The 22125-nt window shown below is 41.3% G+C and overlaps 1 long non-coding RNA gene across 5 annotated transcripts; it reads right to left on the reverse strand.

Moving 5' to 3' along the window:
* Window positions 1-815: 815 nt before the first annotated feature.
* LOC141577749 (uncharacterized) lies at window positions 816-10512 on the reverse strand. 5 transcript variants are annotated; one of them, XR_012507187.1, is made up of 4 exons: window positions 10150-10499; window positions 9748-9815; window positions 8365-8548; window positions 4979-6435 (listed from the first exon to the last, which is right to left on the reverse strand). It is a non-coding gene; the product is annotated as an uncharacterized LOC141577749 (long non-coding RNA). The 5 variants fall into 5 exon arrangements; XR_012507186.1 differs by lacking the exon at window positions 10150-10499 and adding an exon at window positions 816-2089 and having other exon boundaries at window positions 6241-6435; window positions 8365-10132; XR_012507185.1 differs by having other exon boundaries at window positions 8365-9815; window positions 10150-10512.
* Between the last annotated feature and the right edge of the window lie 11613 nt (window positions 10513-22125).

The following is a 22125-nucleotide window of genomic DNA, read 5'->3' on the forward strand; positions in this document are numbered from 1 at the left end:
CCCCTGCCCCCCGCGCCAGCTTTTTCACCAATAAGATATTCTGTTGAGGACTCCCTCCCCTTTCCCCCGAAGCACCTCCCTCCATGGCCCCCACCCCATCCCTCTGTTCCCACCAGGACTAAGTGGCCAGATGCACAGCCCTCTTTCTAAAGCCCTTCACGACTTTTCTTGGACCCACTCTGTTTTGGATTCCATGCTTTCTTTTTTTTAATGCCTTCATTTTGGTGGAGCACTTCTTCAAGGAACGTTCTAAGAAAGAGTGTGATATTTGCTCCCAGACTTAACATCTATCTGACATTTCTATCCCTTTCTGATCACCTCAGTTGATTTCCTCTCGCTCTGAATTTGCTGAACGTAGAAGTAATACCCTAATCCTCTATCACTGAGCTGAAGGAATGTCCTACTTTTATATAAAAAGAATTCGTGTGTTAGGGGCAGGCATTTCCACTGCCCATGCCCTCAAAATATAGACATTGGGCCTTTTCCCCAACTACCAGGTTTCCTCCCAGTGTCAAAGATTCTTCCTCTCTTTTAAAAACATCATTTTGCTAGTGATCCATTTTTTTCCCCAGACGTGTTTCCCATCTCCCATTTTGCTAAGTTCTGAAAGCACTTAAATGGTTTATTTCCATGAACATCTGTTACTTTTTTATATGACATGTTTTAGTTTTTTATTTATTCTTCTCCCAGACCATGCCCAGGAAAGCATTTCTTTTCTCAATCAACAAGGCACAAATAATAGATCTTCTAGTGGAAAACACAACCCACACCTTTTTATGGAACTCTCCCAGACAACCATGGAGAAGTGACTTGAATTGTTTCCTTTATTATTATTTTTTATATAACTTCCTCCTCTTTCTTATCACATCACTTCCTTTAATCCTGGAAGGCTGCTTCTCAAAGTGGGTCCATCGGTCAGTCAAACCACCTGTTTCAAATGTTCCTCCAAGTGCCAGCAATGAAGCAGCTGGGGAATGAGTCAGCTGTTGGCTAAACTTGAAATAACCAGACAGTATGGAATTCGCAGCTGCCTTTGCAACATGAGTTGCTGTGACATGCTGGCATGGGAAAAAAAATAGGTCAGATCATCAGGGGCAGAGAATTTAGGGGAATGTCTATTCCCCTTTCTGGCTGAGGTTCTTCTGCATTCACCGTCTCTTTGGCCTAAGAAGCTAGAAGGTTATAACAGCAATGCCAAGCTTCCACACACTAAAAACAATGTGAAACAAAGCTGTGAACATGAGAAAAGTTGTGGATTTCAGTTTAGTATCCTCTTTCCACAGCTGTTTGCTTCATTTGTTTAACTCACAGTGTGACCCAGTCCAGGATTCCTCCGTCAACTTGTAACAACACTTGCAGATCTTTCCTCCTGGGGTCGCTGATGTTCCCTTTAATCCTTGCGCAGTTGACCGTTAAAGAATGCCTACCTTTAGCATGGACGGAAATCTTTGGGCTCAGAGAAGCTAAGGGATTTACTTAAGCTTTGTGTATTAGCTTCCTCGTAGGGTAGCTGAGCTCTTGGAAGAGTATTTATAGGGGCTGAGAATTATAATACAGGAAGAAATTCAAGATCCCTTTGCCAGTTAGACTCTGAAAGCAGTGGTTGGTGGCCCTCTGCCACCTGCCAGCCAAACATGCTGCTTCCTTTTCTCTCAGACTTCCTTTCTCTGCTGCTCTTAGACACACACCAGGGGGAGTGGCAGAAAGTACATGGAGCAGTAGTCTCCACTGCTCACCCACTAAGCTCTGGACCATAAAGGGAACCTCTTGAAGCTTCTCCTTCTCTGTCTGCAGACTGACGATAACAATGTTACTGAGTGCAGGCTTGTACTGCTGGTGGTCGGACAGGCTGATCAATTGCAAGATGAGTTGTTGGGGCAAGGAATAGTGACTTTATTCAGAAAGCCAACTGACCAAGAGGCTGGTGGAGTAGTGTCCCAAAGAGCCATCTTCCCAGAGTTAAAATTCAGGCTTCTTTTATACTAAAAGGGGAGGGGGTCAAGTCCTGGTTCCGGATGGACTCCGGAGGGGATGTGTTAATTTCTTCCCTCCTGCAGCCGTTCACAGGTGGGCCTGGTCAGGATGTTTCCTGTGAGTTAAACAAAGGTATTTTAGCTGAAGGCTTATTATCTGGGAGGCAGGGTTCCCAGAGATGGGCCATTATGTATAATTTAAGCTTATAGGCAACGTCCCTTTAGTGATCATCCTGTAGCAAAAGCACTAGAATATAAAGGTTAAAGTAATTCTTCCCTATTTCAATAAGTTCTAATTCCCAGACGTCTGTTAAAAACTGAGACCACACATGTGAGAAGGCTTTATCTGGGAGCAACCAACCACGTAGCGAAGTTTTGTGTTAATTCTCTGGATTCTTTTGTTTCTTTCTCTGTTTGTCTTTTTTCCATCCCTCCTTTCCTTTCTCTCTTCTTTCTCTCCCTCCATCCCTCTTCCCATGTTTCTCTTTTTGGTTTTCCTTCCCACTGGCCTCTCCCGTGGGCTACATGACACACTTCACTTGTGACACAGTTGGGGATTCCTAGTTGGACAAGAGGATGGAATGGAACAAGACCTTGCTTGACAACTTTATCAACAAAGCCTAAGTGAAAATAAGAATGAGGGGTCTTAAAAAAATATAAGGAGCTACCTGTCATCCTGTTTGGTAACTTTTATGCTAATGATGCATCAGATTCAGAAAAATACACTCTCCTAACTCGGACAAGCATCTAACGTGGGCACAGTACAAGCTGCAAGCTCGGGGTCAGGTCAGTAGGCAGAAAATCAGGAATAGCAAGCAGGAGGCTTCCATCTAACTCTGCCCACTAACCAGTTCTAAATGGCACAAAGATTTTCAATGGAAACTTCCCCATGTAAATCCTGATTTCCAGTGTCTCTTGAAAAATGAGGAAATCTGTTAAGTCTGAGCCCACATTTCTGTATGGCAACAGCTGTTGGGATGATGAACTGTTGGTGTGCCTCTTAGAAAGAGCACGTTTCCAGTTTATCACAATCCCTACTACCTAATCTAAACACTTGGCTGGTTTCACTTGCTTATGTCACCTACCTAGTCTTCTGAAAGCATTTGAATTCAGAAGATCTGTGTTCACCTTTCCCTAAACGCTGTCATGCAGAAGTGAGGGTAGCGGGTTTATAGAGGAGATAGAAGGAGAGAGAAAACACTCTAGGCTTTTTATTATTGTGGTGAAATATACATAACACAAAATTTACCATTGAAACCACTTTTAAGTGTACAGTTCAGTGGTTTTCATTACATTCACAATGTTGTGCAACCATCACCACTATCTATTTCCAAAACTTTTTATTACCCCAAAAAGAAACTCTATACTCATTAAACAATGACTCCTCCTTCCCTCTCCCCTCAGCCCCTGGTAACCTCTAATCTACCTGTGGTCTCTATGAATTTGCCTGTTCCAGGTACTTCATGTAAGTGGAATCACAGTGTTGGCCCTTGTGTGTCGTCAAGGTTCATCTATGTTGTAGCAGGTATCAGTATTTCACTCCTTTTTACGACTGAATAAAATTCCACTGTATGTATATAGCACATTTTCTTAATCCATTCGTCCATCAATGAACACTTGGGTTAATTCCACCCTTTGGCTATTGTGACAAACCCTGCTATGAACATAGGTATACACATATCTGTTTGAGTCCCGTTCAATTTCTTTGGGTCTACATCTAGGGGTGGAATTTCTGGATCATATGGTAACTCTAAGTTTAAAGTTCCTTTTTAAGGAACCACAATTTGATTTTTATGGCTGCACCATTTTACATTCCCATTTCTAGACTTTAAATAACCAATTATTTCCATTCTGAGAGTCATTTATTTCATTTTTCTTCCCCATTTTTCTTAAGAAGTACATGTCAACTCTTGGCTCTTCAAACCACCTGAGAAACTTGTTGGCCAAGCAAAGCCAAGTTTACTACCTCTGTTACAGAAAGGGGGCCCTTTTTGTTAAGGTTTTCATAGCGTCTCAGAGGGGGGAAGTCAGGGGAGGATGCTCATGGGGTTTTAGGGCTTGCTGAGGTGATGTCAAGGGCTTCGAAGCTGAGTTACTGGTTGGCACTGGGCAGGGCTTATGACACAGTAGCTTTGTATTGGTGGGCACGGTGAAGCCAGTCTTGATGAGCAAGCTGGTGGTCTTGATAAGGAAGCTCTTTCGAATGGTTCACAGTCTTACCTTCCAGGAGCAAGTATTTATTTCCTGCAGCAAGTAGGTAAGATAGCTCTGCTTGCTGTCGAATGTAAGGACAATATGCCCCACCTCAGTGTCGTGTAACAGGCACAATAAATTATACTGGTTTCCATTCTCATAGGTGAGGGGGGCAGAGTCTCACCTTTACTTTAATATCACATACTCACTGATTGAGAGCCACAACAGGGAAAGGAGGGGTGGCAGGACCACCAAGGATGGAACTGGGACAGGTGTCAGGTGGGAATCGTAGTCCTTCCGGCCAGTTCTCTGAACCCAGATCAGGTCAGTTTCTGAACTCTTCACTTGAATTCTAACTTGTGAACATTTTGTTTTAATGTTACATAAACTGTATGTCCAGGAAGAGGTTTCCCAATGTTCTCTGTCTTGAGCGCCATGGAGGTAACAGGTCTCACCTCCTTTCCTCAAACTAACACACACACACGGTTCCTCTTTTGTCCCCACATCCCCTTTGACACAACCTCCGCTTAGTCAAACACTGACAAAGAACAGTGAGAAAAACTAGGCCAGCTTCACAACACTCCGCATTGTTTTGAGAAACAGGAAAAAACAGCACATTTGTTAGCTTTAATCTGATGTGTAGTCGCATGAGTTGTTTCAATTCTCACAATACATTTTGTGTATCAAAATCCTTACACTGAAATCAAATCAGAATTTCATGAACATTTACAACAAAGCTTCACAATGAGGCGCTAGATTTTGTGTTGAAGGTCATGTCAAAGTTCCCAACAGTCATTTGAAACAACCAGCCAAAGGGTGAAGAAAATTTTATTCATCAGAGTGCCTCCTGGGGAAGCACTTTATTTCTTGGAAAGAAATATTTTGATAAGCAACTTGGGCCAGGAGGGTGGGATCCCAAGGATATGGTTAAGTAATAATAATAATAATAATAACAATAACAATAATAACAATAACAATAACAATAACAATAATAATAAACTGCCTTTTGTGAAGCCTGAATCCTGTATCCTGTATCCTGTTAACAGGAGGCCATTTATTTAGCTGAGCTCTGAATTGGTTTTACTTATGCCAGTTTAGGAGTAGAAACAAGAGGAAAGCAGAATTTCTCAGCACAATGGAGTGAGAAGACCCAGCTAGGCTGGGCATTGCTGGAGGAAGGAGAGAGAGAAAAACAATTCTCGATCATGGTGCATCAAAAAGCAGATAGAGTGGGAAGGGTGTAGCTCAGTGGGTGGGGAGGGTATGGCTCAGTGGTAGAGCACATTCTTAGCATGCATGAGGTCCAGGGTTCAATATACAGTACCTCCATTAAAATAAATAAATGAGTAAACCTATTTACCTACCGCACCCCCTCCTCAGAAAAAACCTCAAAACCAAAGAGCAGATAGAAGTGAAATATCGAATATTTGCTGCAGGATGCATGATTGTAAACTCAAGGCCAAGGTTTCTCACCCCGGTCACTACTGACGTTTTAGGCCGCACGGTTCTCTGCTGTGGGGCCGTCCTGTGCTTGGAGGACAATTAGCAGCATCCTTGGCTGCTAACCACCAGATGCTGGTAGCATCTTCCCCCTTCCATCAGTTGTGGCAACCAAAAATGTCTCCAGACTTTGCCAAACATCCTCTGGGGAGGAAAATCGCTGCTGGTTGAGAACCACTGTGTGTATCTTTAGTCAAGTCTACTATCTTGGGCTCGATGATGGGGAGGAGGAAGATTAACAGCCAACCACTAAGATAAACGCTCTTATAATGGGAAACAGGCTTACTGTACTGGGACACTTGATTCCTGTGCTAACATTGTAGACCTGAGACATGGCCTGCACACAGTCACGTTCCTAATACACAGTGTGACGCAGACTGCAAAGGCAAGTTGAGACAAGTTAGACCTTAGGTTCCTGAAAGTATATCAATTTTCAACCTTTAGTATAAGTGCCCTTAAAGTGTTCGTAAGAATTGGTCTTTGGGTTCCCTCTCAGTATCCTAGCACTGGAGGGTGTATAAAGAAGGAAGCAGAGATGGCCATTAGCGAGCAGTCTGAAACAAAGCCGACTTACTGGGCTGCCTGACGAGGAGAGCTGCCTCACTCAGATGCAGGGTCAGCCGGCCTCTCCCAACAGAAGCGAAAGAGCAGGATCTGTGTTACGGAGAAGGCTCCTTGCGCGTAGCTTGAGCATCAGTCTCACGGCTCCTGAGGCGGACTGCAAACTCCTTTCTGCAATCAGTCGTTGCTCAAAAGCAGGACCAGGGCTCTGGAAGAGAAGCACAAGGAACTACGTGAGGGTCCAGTTAGCTTAGGGCAATGTAAATCTGAACGCGCATGCTGAGGATCGCTGGAAACATTTCTTTCTTTTTTTTTTTTTAAACAATGGTTAATATTAGCTACAATTTAGACAGTCACATGGCCGCCTGAATGACAGACACAAAGTCTCCCAGGGTTTAGTCTGAACTTCAACTCTAGTACTTTCTTTCTGGGCCATTGAGAATATCTTAGTGATGTTAGATGTAGGCCATTCAGTGTATTCGAGTTGCGCTCCTTGAGTTCTCTTTTTGCACCTCTAGGTAATCCCTGGGCCCTATGAATTTCCCAAGCACAACACTAGTGCATTGTACCAAGCTGATTCTCCCAGTTCCCAGCTCCCAGCTCCAAGGGAAATTAGGCCAGGCTGGATATTTCCTGAAACAAGACTTTCATTCTCTCCAGCCAATGTGATAAAGCTCATGGCCATGGATTTTGGACACTGAGTTATTGCTCTATCAGTGGACCTGCTTTTAGACACAGACATCAAACCAGGCTTCATTCCCCTGATCAGTAATTGACAGGATGGTTAATAACCACTTGGCATTTTAAAAGTGAATACTCAAGGCATCACGGACTGAAATCTGATTAGTCAGGAGGCTGACAAAGCACTTGTCTCCCAGAAGTCTGGTTATCTGACAGTCTTTCTGATTTGGCTAAAGAAATGATTAGAATACCCTTTCCTGAGGGAACGCCTTTAAGATGTTACTATTACAATAGCAGTAAAGGGAATGAAGTTTGATATATTTGGATGGTTTTAGCTTCTAGTGGCTTGTTAAACGTTTACTATTTCTCCCCTTTATTACCACCCTCCTTTTCAGTTGTTTTGCTATGGTAAATTACACATCACCTAAACATTTCCATTTTAACATTTTTAAGAGTAAAGTTCAAAGGCCTAATTTATTTTTTGAAAAACCTGTTATTTTGCTAATAAAAAGGATCAGTCGGTGGAGGGGAGAAGGACAAATTCATTTAGTCTCTTTTCACGTATGTAAATGAGGTATAAGCTTTGCCACCAAAACCCTATGCCTCAAATCTTCCCCCGCAAACTCCCCTGATATTAAAGAGGTAAGGATATGGCTACGTGTACATTCTGCTGCTTTTAAGAAACAAACCTAGAATTCTTTTTCTTTTTTTAAATCCCAAATGAGGTGTTTAGATCATGTAGAAATAAGATATTTAGATTTGGTGATGAAAAGTGCTAGTTAAACTAGAGTAAAGAAGCCATATCAAAACAGTTTATCAACTATCAACTATTCATTTCAAGCTATTTATCTTATTTCTATACTTTCTAAAAATCATTAAAAATGAAAAATAAGACATGTAGAACGATAGTAAAGTTTGGGGAAACGACTGTTCCTTATTCATTTAAAAAATAATTTTCTTAAACAGAAAAGCAGAAAGAAGATTACATGCATATTTTAAACCTGGAATCTTTAAAAATCTTTACATAAAGCAAAAAGAAGTATTTGCTGCAAATGTATTTTGTGCATTATATAGGCCAGGTATTCCCAAATAGTGATATAAAAAACACTGATTTAAGGAGTTGTTGATTAACGTCACTGTTAATTGTTGGAAATCCCATAATAAAGGAGAAACCTTATCAATTTTCTCAGTGTGCTTAGCATTATATGTGCTGCTGTGGCATCTTCTCTGGATCCATAAAATATTTCATTTCACTTTAGCACCATCTATTTATTGTCATCAAAACTAATCTTCATCAATATAGGATTTTTTTTTAATGTAAATCAGTTTTTCAGTTCTTTTCTTCCTATGTGATATCATTACACAGATTAGGAAACTGGGGCTATTAAAAGGATCAAAAAATCCCTGGAACCTCACAGAAATCATCCCATCACAAAAGCTGTAATTTTCGTCTTACATTTCAGTAGTCTTTTTCTCCAAAGTAGTCTCCATCTCCAAATTGATGACACCCAGCTTGTTATTGACTGAAGCTCTGCCTGCAACCCCAGAAGCTGCCACCAGGTGGTGGCGAGCCAGTTTGGATGCATAGGCTCCCTTCCCAGGGAAGTGTGAGGGTCCTGCAAAGCTCAAAACAGTTGTTGCTGTTGTTGTTTTAAGTTCAAAAAAGTAAGAAAAAAAGAAAAGAAGAGGAAAGAGGAGGGGAAAGAAGGAATATAGGAAAAGAGAGAAAGGAAGGAAGGAAAGAAAGAAAAGAAAAAGAAAAGAAAGGAAATCAATCAATCAAACAAACAGAAACAAAAATTGGCAGGACATCATATGAATTAACAACTTATCTATTGATAAGTTTTCTCTAAATAAAGCTACTACTAGGGACCAACTTTCTTCTCCCTTCCCACCCCTCCCCTTCCAGTCTCCTCTTCCCGCCTTGGAATTCACAAGCAGCTTCTGTGGACAGTTCCCAGCACAGTGACAACTTTCCCACCCCAAAGAAGGCTGAGTAATATTCCATTGTGTATACGCCACATCTTCTTTACCCATTCATCTGTTGATGGACACAAGTTGTTTCCCTATCTTGGCGATTGTAAGTAAGCTGTGATGAACATAGGGGTGCTCCTACCTTTTCAAATTAACTTTGACATGAAACTTATATAGTGTTATAGATCAATGTCACCTCAATAAAAATGAAAACAATTTTTAAAAGTTTAAACATTAAAAAAAAAAAAAGGAGCAGGGTACCCTCTGTTTTTCTGTTGGGAATTTTTCTCTAGTTCAAAAGATTTGTGGTGTCTGTTCTGTTGATGTGGCTCGAGGAAGCCTAGAAGATTCAGGAACTTAATAATCTCAGAGGCAGCGCTCACCAAGGAGGGAGTGGAGTCTTGGATGAACAGCCCAGCTTCCCCTCTTGGTGGGGCCATCCCAAGAAGCTTCTATGTGGCTCCTCCAGGGAGACTGAGCCCCAGATGCTTGGCAAGAAAACTGCTCATTTCCATACCTCTTATTTCCTGGGCTTTCTCTCTGCCCCTTCTCGCTTTCCTGCCCCCTCACTGGTACTTACTGAGGTCACCTCTCCTTGTCTCAGAGTCTGCTTTGAGGGAACTTAAACTTGGACACTAGTACAAGTTAACGCTGGTATCTCCATCTTCTGAGACACATAGTGTTAGACTCCAGGTACTGGAAATCATACCCAGATTGGCTTGCACAGACGAAGATACACAAACAGACACACAAGAACTTGTGCCTGTTCTTGGCTCTGCCAGCTCCCAGTCTGGCCAAACAGCTACACAAGCTGGTATCCAAACATTACTGACTTGCTAATTGCAGTTCTTAATTTGAAGTTTACCTCTATGTCCATTTAGGTTAAGGAGCTGGATTTCTTGGAAACCTCTTTCTTAGTAGGTCTCATTATGGCTTAAAAAAAAAAGATAAAAAAGAACTGAATTGCACACTGACCTAGTGGCCATTGTATTATTCTGTGTTTATTGTTTGGCTTTTTTCACCTGAGCCAATTTTTTTTTTTCCTTCTTAAATAGACTTTATTTTTTAGAGCAGTTTTAGGTTCACAGCAAAACTGAGCAGAAGGTACAGAGAGTTTCCATATGCCCCTGCCCTCCATTCATGTGTGGCCTTCCCCACTCTCAGCCCCAAACTGTTTTTAAATTAGTTATTTTTTGTCTTTTTAAAAACTAAAAATTTTTTTAACGTCCTATAGGCTTTAAAAGTCGTGATCTGGTGATTTACTCACGCTGCCAGCTCTGTCTTTGAGCTCTTCCTTCACGTCTTTCCGTTCTCAGTCCAGACTCTTCTCAGGAAGGCAGGAAGAAAGGCTCACAGGACCCTGTGTGATGGAGCAAGGGCTTGTGCGCCCAAGAGGCAGAAAGCCAAGCTGACACTGGGTGTCTGCAGCAAAGTAAGGGCTTATATGTAGCGCTCCCAGCAAGGAGAGCAGGCAGCTCAAGCTCAAAAGACCTGAACTCCCCGGTGGCTCTTAGGCAAGGTTTTTCAAAGACAGTGTTAGGGGAGAGGGTCATCAGGCACCTGATTAGCTTATGGACCTTCTCCTGATTGGCCGGAGATGAGGGTGATGTTTGGGAATCTCAGTCATCAACCTTCTGGTTCCAACCAATCTAGGGTCTGCATGCTTGCGGTCAGCTTGTAGTCACCATCCTCCACCACCATCCCCCACGGGGTTGAGGGGAGGGGGGTCTTAGATTTTGCCGAATGACTCAAAGATATGATCAGATTGTTGTCTGTATCCCTCCAGGACAAACGGGGAGCCTGTGACTCTGCTGTCCTGATCGTTAACTGCTTGAGTCTGCCCTTTGGAACTCAGGGAAAGCCTAGGAGCCTAAAACCTTTTCTTTGCAAACAAGAAACAGGGGACACGGAGGGGCTCTTGTACCAGAGAGGGCCCTGCGGGGTCCTGTCGGTTTCACATGCACGGGGGCTTGTACTTCTCAGGGGATTTCTGTGAAGCAGAGAGTGAGGGAAGGCTGATTTCCATCACACGGTGGGCGTCTGAGAGAAAAACAAATGACAGCCTTCTGTTTTAAAGACAAAGCATCGGAAAGAAGACTAACGTAAAATTTAATAAAAGACAAATTCAAGTTGTCACTAAATCTTGGAGCCATGTTAACAATTGGTGTGGTACCTGGCTCCAAAGAGCCGTTCCTGTTAAAAGTAGAAGTTAGAGGAAAACGTACAGAAATGAACAGCCTTCGGGTTTCTTTCAACCCCTCCCCCCGGGCTAAGGCTCTTGAGCACCTGTTGATGAGAAGCAGGTTCACAACTGCTGCTCTCGTGAATGCCACCGTTTTACAGCGAACTCAGCAAACATTTACAGGTTCCCTGACATTCGCAAGGTCAGAGAGGGTGTCCTTGTTTCCTCGGTGGACAGTTTGACATCAGTGCTCGGCTGGGAGCTTTCGAATGTTTCTGTTTCTTTCTTGTAAGAGTCAGATGAAAAGGAGTTTTCCCCCCCTTTTACAGGTGAGGAAAGCAAGGTTCAGAAAGGCAAGCAGCCTAAAACCAGGTGACTTGCACTTAAACAGGCAGAATTTGAACCTGAATGTACTTGACCCCAAAGCCTTTCTTCATTCCAGTCACCACAGCGCCTCTTGGGCAAGGAAAGAACTGCCCAATGTGCTTCCTTAGGTAGGATCTTCTGTGTCACATTTGTTTAAAGAAATGGTTCTGCTCCCCCCACCTCAGGCCAACCTGTCCCTTTTCCCTCCTGCTGTCAGCACTGCAGAAACAAAGCAGGATCCCCTGAGGCCCCACGGGCCCCTACCAGGGATGGTTTGTTGACACTTGAAATCTATCTCCTTTGAATTGAGATGTGTTGTAAAATAGACGTAGGAGTCTGAAGGCTGGTGTAGCAAAAGGAATGTAAAACATCTCCTTGATAAAGTTTTGATACAGATCGTGCGGTGAAATAATATTACGGGGTAAAAGAGAATATTAATTTCAACTGAACGCCAGCTCTTTGTCTTGACTTGTTTAATGCGGCTACCGGAGAATTTAAAATTACCCATGCGGATCACATTCCATTTCTAAAGGACGGCTCAGCGGCACAGGCTGTACTCAGATCACTCCCTTTGTTGCCTTCTTCATAGATTAAGTTGCTATTATTGGAAGTTTGGGGAGGATTTGTGAGAAGGAGGGCTGACAGCTTCTCAGCAGGCCTGGGTGTTAGTGGGGACCCTAATGCTGAAGACTTAACTTGGCTAATCTGCTTGAGCTGGAATTTAGCGGCCTCGGTCATTAATGGAGCTAAACCCTTTAGTGAGCTTTGGCCTTTGAAAGCACTACCTGTCCTTTTGGATTAGATCTTACAGAATTTTTTTTTTTTTTTTTTTTTAATGGGGGAATGAAATCGTTGAAGCGCAAAACAAACGTTCTCACTCTGTTTTGTTGATGGTCCAAGTTCGATGTTTCTAAATTTGTCTTGGGTTTACCTGGGCAGCAAGCTGAGAGCTATTTTTTGTTTGCCTCCACATATAAAGGAAATGCCTATCGTGACTGTCGTCCTCTTTTCATGCTATAGTTGAAAAGGTTGGAAAAGTCCATTTGCTTCGGAGAGGCTAAGAGACAAAAAAAAAAAACCTGCAGGGAATATCACGTTACCTCCTCCAGCTGGGAGAAAGACGCCTGGCCCGAGACGGGGTTTCAGACCTGTGGTTAAATAAGCAAACACTCTAACCATGTCCTAGAATAATAATAATATGAAAGGGGATGGAGAAATCCAGGTCAGCTCCCCACATCCAACCGCTGGAGACACCAGGGAGGCTGGGCTGGCTGAGGTCACTTAACATCGCCACAGGGTGACCCTGTGTCCGCAGGTGGTAGGGGTCGGGCAGAACGTCACGGTTAACCCAGTTCAGGGCTCTCAGGCGGCTTGCTGAGTACATTAGAATCACCTGGGGATTGTGAAAAGTCCCCATGCCCGAGGCGGCCCCCGGATCGATGGAGTCATCAGCCTTTGGGAAGTTTCCCAGGTGATTCCAATATGCGGCCAAAGTTGAGAACCACTGATCCATGTCACCCCCCCCGATTTTGCAGACACAGATCTAGAAAGGATCAGGGATCTTTGCTCAGCTTCCAAGAGCTGAGCTCTTTTCTTCTCGGCTCTTTCCTCTTCCTTTATGCTCAGTCCACTATTCTTAGATCACATCTCCTTCTCTTGGGGTTCGAGGTTCTAGTCTTGTCACAGAAAGAATTCAGACACAAGAGTGGAGGTTAAGAGAGCAAAGGAAGGATTTATTAAGGGTTAGGTAGTACGCTTTCAAGGAAAGAGCGGGCCTACCCAGGTGAGTGGCTGCCCCGAGTTTCCTTAGCAAGCTATTTATATGAGTGTAAAAATGTATGGGCAGAATATTTATTGGTGGGGAGGGGTTTGGGGTCGTCTGTCTTAATCTTCATCCCAGCTCCACCTTCCCAGGTGGGGAGGAGGGATTTTTCATCCTTATTTAGTCTTGATCGGGAAGTTGGATGAGGTCATAATGACCAAAAGGTGACATTTGCTTGGTGGGGATTCCTGTCCTCTCCCACCCTTCTGCCTCCAGGACACTTATTAACCCAGAAGGCATGGTTATTTTTATCAATCCAGAGGATCCTGTTTTTCTTGGTCTGTCCCAGGACCCCTGTTGTTTACAAGATATATGATTTTCTGCCATTTGCCCATGTCCCCCTTTCTCTGCTCATATTTAGCTCCCTGCCTGCTCTAACACTTCCTCTGAAATGTCCTTCCTCCAGATCTCCGCAGGGCCATCTCCTTCCTGACGGGACCTCACCTTGCAGGCAACACTTCCTGGGAGAGGCCTCCCTGACCACTTGCACCACCTCCTATGTCACCATCACATCACAGTTTTTCTTCTGGGCGCTCATCACACTCTATGAAAGGATCTCCTGTGTTGTCTGCTAGGCTCACAGCTCTCTGGCCAGCTCCTGCAACTGTCCCTGCCCCATTGCAGAGGGTCAGTATGTATTGGTGAACTGAATAGATGTGGAAAGAATTCTTAGCAGTAACAGCTTCCTGGATACTGTCTTCTAAGGGTATCATTTCAGGGAAAATATTACTTCCAATTATGTAAGTTGGAGAAAATATTATTTAATTTTGAGAAATGCATTTTCCAGTTCAACTTTTCTGAATCACATCTGTTCCATCATGTGAGGCTCATCTGGGTGGACAATTTGAATATACATCAGCTCTAAGATAGACTCCTAGGCTATTTAAAGGGATCACATTTTGCCCACGATTCAAAAATGGACTTTGATTAGAAAATGGAGTGTGATTAGACCAAGAGTATCACATGACCAAATGGAAACATTTGCTTTCAGTGAAGATCAAATTATAATTGCACTTCTTGCCATTGGAAAGGATTAACAATGTGGCAGTTAAAGAAAAACCTTTCCAGGTGAATAGTATTACACACATAAAGTAACACAGGTGGCAGGCTACAAGATTATGGCATTCAATATACTCCTGGGCCCATGTAACCATGAATTTTATAAAATGGTATCAAGTGATTGTGAAAATACTCAGAGGTCATGATCAGTTCTCAGATGCATTGATGGAGCACTGCAATAAACATGATTCCTGTCCCCACTGAAATTAGCTCTTATTTTAACACTTACTATACGTGGGGTTCAGAGCCCGGTGCTCAAAAGCCTCATTCCTAGAGTAACAGCAGCAGCTTCACCTTAAAGCTTGTTACAAATGCAAAACCTCAGGCTCCATATCCCAGTACCACAAAAATCAGAATTTGCCTTTTAACAAGATCCCCAGGGAATTCACATGCTCGTGTGTGCACACGCACAAGCACACGCACATGCACGCACACAGTTTGAGATGAATTGGTCTAGAATTAGACTCCAGACCAGTGGTTCTCATTTTGGGGAGCTGGTGGAGGGGGTGGCGATTTTACTCCCCAAGGGGCATTTGCCAGTGACTGGAGACAGTTTTGGTCGCCACACCTGGTGGGAGTTGGGAGGGGGGATGCTCCTGGCTCCTCGTTGGTAGAGGCTGGGAATACTGCTCAACATCTTCAGAACACACAGGACAGCCCCTGTCCCCAAGAAAGGAAGATCCAGCACAAAAAGGCAACAGTGCTGAGGCTGAGCAATTCTAGACCCACAGACTCCAGAGTTTAAAATGGTAACATCGTTATTCATAATAAAGCCAACTGTAGCTTATAAGCATTGGTCAATTAGAACTAACCACAGAATCCATTTATCTAAAGCTTGAAAGATGAAATTAATTGAAAATCTATAATAACACAATAGTAGTCAGGAACATAACTGATTACTGGCCCTCAACAAATCACATTCTGTTGCATAAGAAGCCAAGGATTTAATGGTCATATTTTTAAATAGATTTGGGGGAGGGTATAGCTCAAGTGGTAAAGCGCATGCTTAGCACGCACGAGGTCTTGTGTTCAACCCCCAGCACCTCCTCTGAAAATAAACAAACGTAATTACCTCCCCCTGCCCCAGCCAAAATAAAATAAATAAATAAAATATTAAATAATAAAATAGATTAAACCCACTATCACCAACCTCACCATTCTCATCTCCTCTCTGCATGTTCTTCTAGTCACAAGATTGCTTCCTGCTTCCATCCAAGCATTCCATGTCCTTGTGCATCTGCTTGAAATATCCTTTCCTCTGCCTGAAATACCCTTTTCCCCTCCTTTATCTACCATATTCCTCCCTCTCTTAACCCTAAAATACCGTCAATCACTACCCGCCTCAGTGCTTTCCTTCTTCCTTCTGGTCTCATGGCCCCTTTCCCCGCCTCCAGTTCTCCTCACCAGAGCGCACTCATTCTAGATAGAGCATCTGCATCTGGCTGTATCCACCCCACTTTACTGGGGCCTGAATCGCATCCCCAGAGATTCTCTATTTGTTAGTTAGTCTGGGTATGACCTGGGCATAGGTATTTTTCAAGCTCCTGGTTGAGAATCATTGCTTACAGATATAGGTCAATCCTCTTAACTCAGGGGGAATCTGGGGCCGTCCTAACCACAGCTTCTTTTTCAGGCTCATTGCCCCACTCTCAGCGTCTTGCTCTCTCTTCACTTCCTAGCTATATGCCCAAATACACCACTCCCTTAAAAAAAAAAAAGTTATTTGTTCTTATTTAAAAATTTAACATTCTATTTGTACACCCTTTGGAAAAAACCCCAGAATGATAAAGATGCAATTGATTTACCTCTAGTCCCAGAACTGAGAGGTAACCACTGTCGTATTTCTTTTTCCTACCAGTATTGCCGAGGGCATAGTCAGACACACCCCCAGTCCTGTCTACACATGTGCCTCTGTTCATATGCCTCCTTCTGCCTGGAAGGTCCTCCCCACCTCCCATCCTTCAGCCTCCCAGCATTTGCTACTACAGCCCTTCAATGCCCATCAGATACAAGTGCTTCCCTTTCACAAAACCTTCTCTGACCAGTCTCGGCAGATGGGAGAGGTTCTCTCATGTCGGTATTCCTAAAGCACCATCTTCACACCCATACTTAGATGCTTTTTACTGGGGGCCAGTCTGCAACATTTTCCCCTGCAAGATTGTAAGATCTTTGAGTGTAGGAAGTCATGACTTTTTCTTATGTATGCTTTTGTTTGTTTGTATGTTAACCCCTGAGGTACAATGTCTGTATGGAAGAGGGACTTAGTAAACATTTATTGAATTGGTGAGTTTGCTTCCATAACTGAATTTGAGAACAAGGTATACCCCTTGGTGAAATCATTCTGGAGGGTAGCATTTCAGCAATTACTGATGGCATGGTTTTGTCCTTGTTTTTGTTTTCATTTTTTAATTTGGCTTTATTTCTTTCAAGCTTAACATGATTCACTGTTCTTTGCTCCTGGTTTAGTAAACAATTTTACTATTTTAATTGAAATCAAAACGATGGAGAACAGCCACAGTGAGTTTTTCCTTTATTCATGTTTTGCAGAATTAGGCTATGTGGGAAAGGGGTGGATGGAATTAAGGTGGCATAAGGGTAGCTGCTTCTACCCCAACATCAAGAAAACACACAGCCAAGGCCTTCCCAAGTCCCAAAAGCAACATCTGAACTGATGAGGTTTTAATTAATGGACTTGGCTTAACCTGGTAGTGAGCCTGGACTGCGCTTTAGTTTAAAAGGAGCTCCACAAACTTTACAGGAAGGTACTAAAATGAGATGTTAACATAGTTAAAAAAAATAAAATAAAATAAAATAAAAGGTACTCCATAGTAGGAACACTGCAGAAGAGAGATAGGAAGACATATGAGCTTTTTTTAAAAAATAAAATCCATTTCATTACATTTACTCATAACCATAATTTTGTCCATGGTGTGTTTTTTTTTAGTAATAATTTTTTAATTGAAGCATAGTCAGTTTACAATGTTGTGATGAGCTTTAATATTAATAGTTACTTTGGTCCAAAGAACTATTGTTACATGCATTTGCCTATTTATTATCTGAAGTATGAGGATGCGAAATAGTGACAGCAAAACCCAGTGAGTTCTACATTAAAATATTTAATATTTTAAACAAAATACTTAAGGTACCTAAATTATAAATATTCTTATATTTTTCAAAAGCAAATGGTAAACCACCAGGGAAGTCAAATGAATAATTCAAAGCTTCTGAAGAGAAAACGGATGCTGAATTTTGAGCAAGGCTATGTCCTCACATGAACTTATTGTCATCATTGACAATCAAGATGACAATCAAGATAGCAGGACTGCCTACGAGTCCTTCCCACCAGCTTCCGTTACATCTTCTTATCACACACACTCAGCAGTCATTGTGTTAGAACCGCTTTCAGTTTGTGTGCTGACAATTTGTTGGCTCATAGGGGACTCAGATTAAAGAAAACAATGAGCTGTTTCAATGACGTTTCATCAACAAAAATGGGACACTGCTGTTTGTTTCTCCCTTGAAGCCAAAATCCAAGCGGCAATTTGAGGATGGGATTTGAACATGGGCAAAGGCTGATTTAGTTGTGGTACTTGACCAGGCCTTTTGATTCTGTATTAGGTGAGGGCTGCCCCCAGGCCAACATTGGTTCTAGAACTTTTTAGGAACATAACTTCAGAGGCAGACCCCTTCAGGATTAATGCAGGAAAGCGGATGTGGGGCTTGAGGAGGGCCAAATCCCAGGTCTCGGTTGAGCCCCTGGGACGTGCCCTGCCAAGTGTTGGTCCTTGGCTTCACGCAGGAAAGAATTCAAGTGCGAGCCACCTTTGAGTTAAGGTAGATTTATTTAGAGAGATAAATACTGCATAGAGTGTAAGGCAAGAGAAAGGCAAGGAAAGAGGTGTGGGAATTGGGTGCTCAGGTTAAAGTAAAAGTAAGTACACACTGCACAGAGTGTGGGCCGTCTCCAAAGGGGAAAGAGTGAAATGGCCACTAGGCGTGGTGTTGCCATGTTTTATGGTCTCAGTAGCTTCACATGCCTACAGGTGGGATCAATCCAACTGCCCTGGATTCTTTGGCCTTTTGCAGTTAGCCTTGGGGCTGTCATGGCACCTACAGGCGTGTTATTTGATCACGCTATTACAATGAGCATATAATGAAGATCAAGGTCTACTAGAAGTTAAACCTTTTAATCCTCAACACCAACTAAGAAGTGACTCTTCCACCATTTTGTTGTTAAGTTGTTGTCATTCCTTGATGGGCTGTGCCCTGCTCTCTTCCCTCCTGTCTCAGAATGACCTTGAGTAAATTTCTTCACTTATCTGAGCCTTGGTTTTTTCTTTGAAATAAGACATAATAATATGAGCCCATTAAAATAAGACATAATAATTTGAGCCTAAGGATGTTTTTGGATTAATGAGATATTACATAAAAGATTTAGCACAATGTCTGCACATGTCTCAATAAATGGTAGCAATTGTAATAGTTCCACATCATATCCATCACAATATATTTGTAAAAGTCTTGGGTATCCTGAGTCGCATCTGAATGTTTCCAGAGTTCATTGGATCCCCTGGAGGAGGCAGAAATTTGACCACAGTAGACCCAGTTGACCCCCTTTCTCATTTCTGGACTTGGGGTTCTAGAGAGACTCATAAACAGAAAGCAAACAAAAAGACAAATGGAATCTTTTCATCAGATCACTGAAACTAGTAACGAGATTTCATTGGAAACAATCTAGATGTCCATAGACAGATGAATGGATAAAGATGTGGTATCTAACTAGCTAGCTGGCTAACATTATACATATGGATATAATGAAATATTACTGATTTATAAAAAAAGAATGAAATCTTGCCATTTGTGACAGCGTGATTATCCTTGAGGGCACGGTGCTAAGTGAAATAAATCTAACCTTCCTCAATAATCTAGGTGATATTCTGGGATTACGTAGAATGAATTCTCCTAGATCTTCATTGTTAAGGACGCTGAATAAATTTCTGTGTTTTCTGTTGAGTCTGATTGACAAAACTTTTGTGTGTGTGTTGGGCGGGGCGGCGGGGAGAGTATTGGTTCTAATGCTGTAACAGAAACATTCAAAATAGTAATGACTGTTGACCGAAGAAAAACACACAACCTAAAAGTTGCAAGTTAAGTTTTATTTGGGGAACTTACTGAGGACTATAACCCAGAAGACAGCCTTTCAGATAGCTCTGAGGAACTGTTCTGAAGAGGTAAGGGAGGAGCCAGCACATATAGAAGTTTTTGCTGAAAAAAACAAAACGTGTAGTTGAAGATCAAAAGATTACTGCTAATCTCAAAACCCAGACTTCTCAAGTTAATGATTATAGTGCTTTTCTCTGCATGGGAAGATGCAAGAGTCTGGGTTCACTGAAGTTATTCCTGAGATAAGCATCTTAACTATGTAGGGTCAGAATCCAGCACAGAAGGCTTTCTGTTTTTCTCCATCCTGAATTCCCCTCAGGGCGCACCATTGGAGGGTTGACTGCAGTGGCTGATGGCTTGATTTTAATTTCTAGTTGGATAGGAAAGAAAAGTTAATGGGTCACTCAATGTACTATTTTTGGATTAGGCCCTATTGATAACCTAAAATTCTCTGAATCATCTGCTTTACTGGTCTTTTATGATCCAGGAAATGTTTTCCCTTGTTGCTTCTTCCCATACCTAGAGTTGCGCTATTACAATGATTTTATATAGAGTTATATATATGATCAATTGTCTCAAGATGTTTAGCCATCATTAATTTGATTGGAGGCCCGATTACACATCGGGTAGTGCAAGAGACAACAATCTTAAAAATCAACAGGATATAAATAATGCAGCTAGTAACATCAACAAGGTCATAATACTGCAGAGAGAGACACAAAACATAAACAATTTGAAAACAACAAAAGAAAGAGCAAATTAAAATAATGATTCATACAACTGGCTATAATCTGGTCACAATAAGACATTAAGTACAGAGGGGAGCCAGCTAGAGAAACCAAATTCTGGAGGAATCAGCTAGAGAGAAAAAGATAAATTTTTCATCTTTGTCTACAGAGGTACACTTTATCAACCTGTTGTAGGTCATAATAAGCATAAGAGGAAAGGTTTTCTGGAAAACAAAGATTAAAGGCCAGTAATATTTTGGACAAAAGTTATAAAATTATAAATCATATTTATCAGTTCATTCAATCCCATGTAATCAATTCTTACTGATCTGGTTAAAGCCCTCAGGTTTTCCATTAGTTTTATAATTTCTTACCCAGTTCAGTGGTATGATCTAAAAGTCATCAGAAACTTATATTTGTCAAAAGTCTTTTTTATGAATCTTCTTGAAGATCTTCATTTTACAAAAGCATCAGAGTAAAACAATGTCTATAAATGACAAAAGACTTAAAGCAGCATGGTTAAAGATCTGATTACAAGGCAACTGATAAGAAACTTGATTATTTCTGTGACATAACATTTTAAGATAACTAAAATTATGACTGATAGCATTATACCAGGACATAACAGATTTTTAGGAATTCCATGTAATTTAAAAAATATCTATATTAATGACATTTATCCATACAATATAACCTAGGGAGGTTTATCATCACTTATTTGACGAGGTTTCCATACCAGATACACTTAATTAGTTTAATATTTCTCTTTGGCTTGTTTCAGGTGCCCTTTGAAGCATCCCAAATTTAGCTAAAGGTCAAAAGAACTTCATTTAGAATTTGACTTGGGGAAGTTTTTCAAAGATATCAACAGGTTTTAAAACATTTGGTCAAATAGGATCAGAGGGCACTGTGAAACAATACTTATGTATTCAACCAAATGACAATAAAAGATTTAAAGGGCAAATACAAGAAGTTGCAACAGATTACTTAAAAGGCAGTAAAGAAATTTTATAACCTGTTATTAAAAGCAGATCAGTATTCCCAGAAACCTTTGTTCTCTTAACACAGAGAGAAAACCAAATTCTAGTTTTGTAACAGCTTACTTTTAATATTAAAATTTACTTACTCAATGAAATTTTATTTTAATCTTAGCCAATCCTAACCATATTCTAAATTCTTTTCTCCAAGATTCCTTTTCCTTCTATAACTTCTTTTGCTTTCAGATTTTGTCCTATACTTTTTCTTTCTTTCTCTCTCTCCAGAACAAAATTACTTTCTTTTCCCTTAATAAAATGTATTTACATTCCTTATACCTTTTTTTCATTCATGCAAAGATGTTTTCCTTATTAATTTTAGTTTTAATTACATATGTTAATTAGAATTCTTAACTTTTAAGAAACGATTTATAATGAAAACTAAGAAGCAATCACGAACATTTACATTAGTGTTCTGCAGACTGGCAAACTTATAAATATTGTTCATAATTTTCAAAAAATATGTACTTTTTTATAGAAAAATATTCAATGTGGCACCAAACATTTTTATTAGTAGACTTAAGTATCTTTAGCTTCTCTGTAAAAGGAAGGCTATGTTTAGTAATTAATATTTTGGTATCTTATTTTATTTGGGGTTAATTTAAATACTTAACAAATTTCCATCACTTAACTTAATTTCATAAAACTTTAAAGTTTTAAGTCACCAAAAATCTGGAGAAAATATTTTTAAGTAGACATGAGACAGGATGGAAGGGTGCAGGGTGCAGCCAATCAAGGAATGACAGCAATTTAACACCAAAATGGTGGAAGATTCACTTCTTAGTTGGTGTTGAGGATTAAGAGGTTTAACTTCTAGTAGACCTTGAGCTTCATTATATGCTCATTGTAACAGCATGATCAAATAACATGCCTACAGGTGCCATGACAG

This window comes from Camelus bactrianus, chromosome 5, assembly GCF_048773025.1.
Source record: "Camelus bactrianus isolate YW-2024 breed Bactrian camel chromosome 5, ASM4877302v1, whole genome shotgun sequence".
Taxonomy (NCBI): domain Eukaryota; kingdom Metazoa; phylum Chordata; class Mammalia; order Artiodactyla; family Camelidae; genus Camelus; species Camelus bactrianus.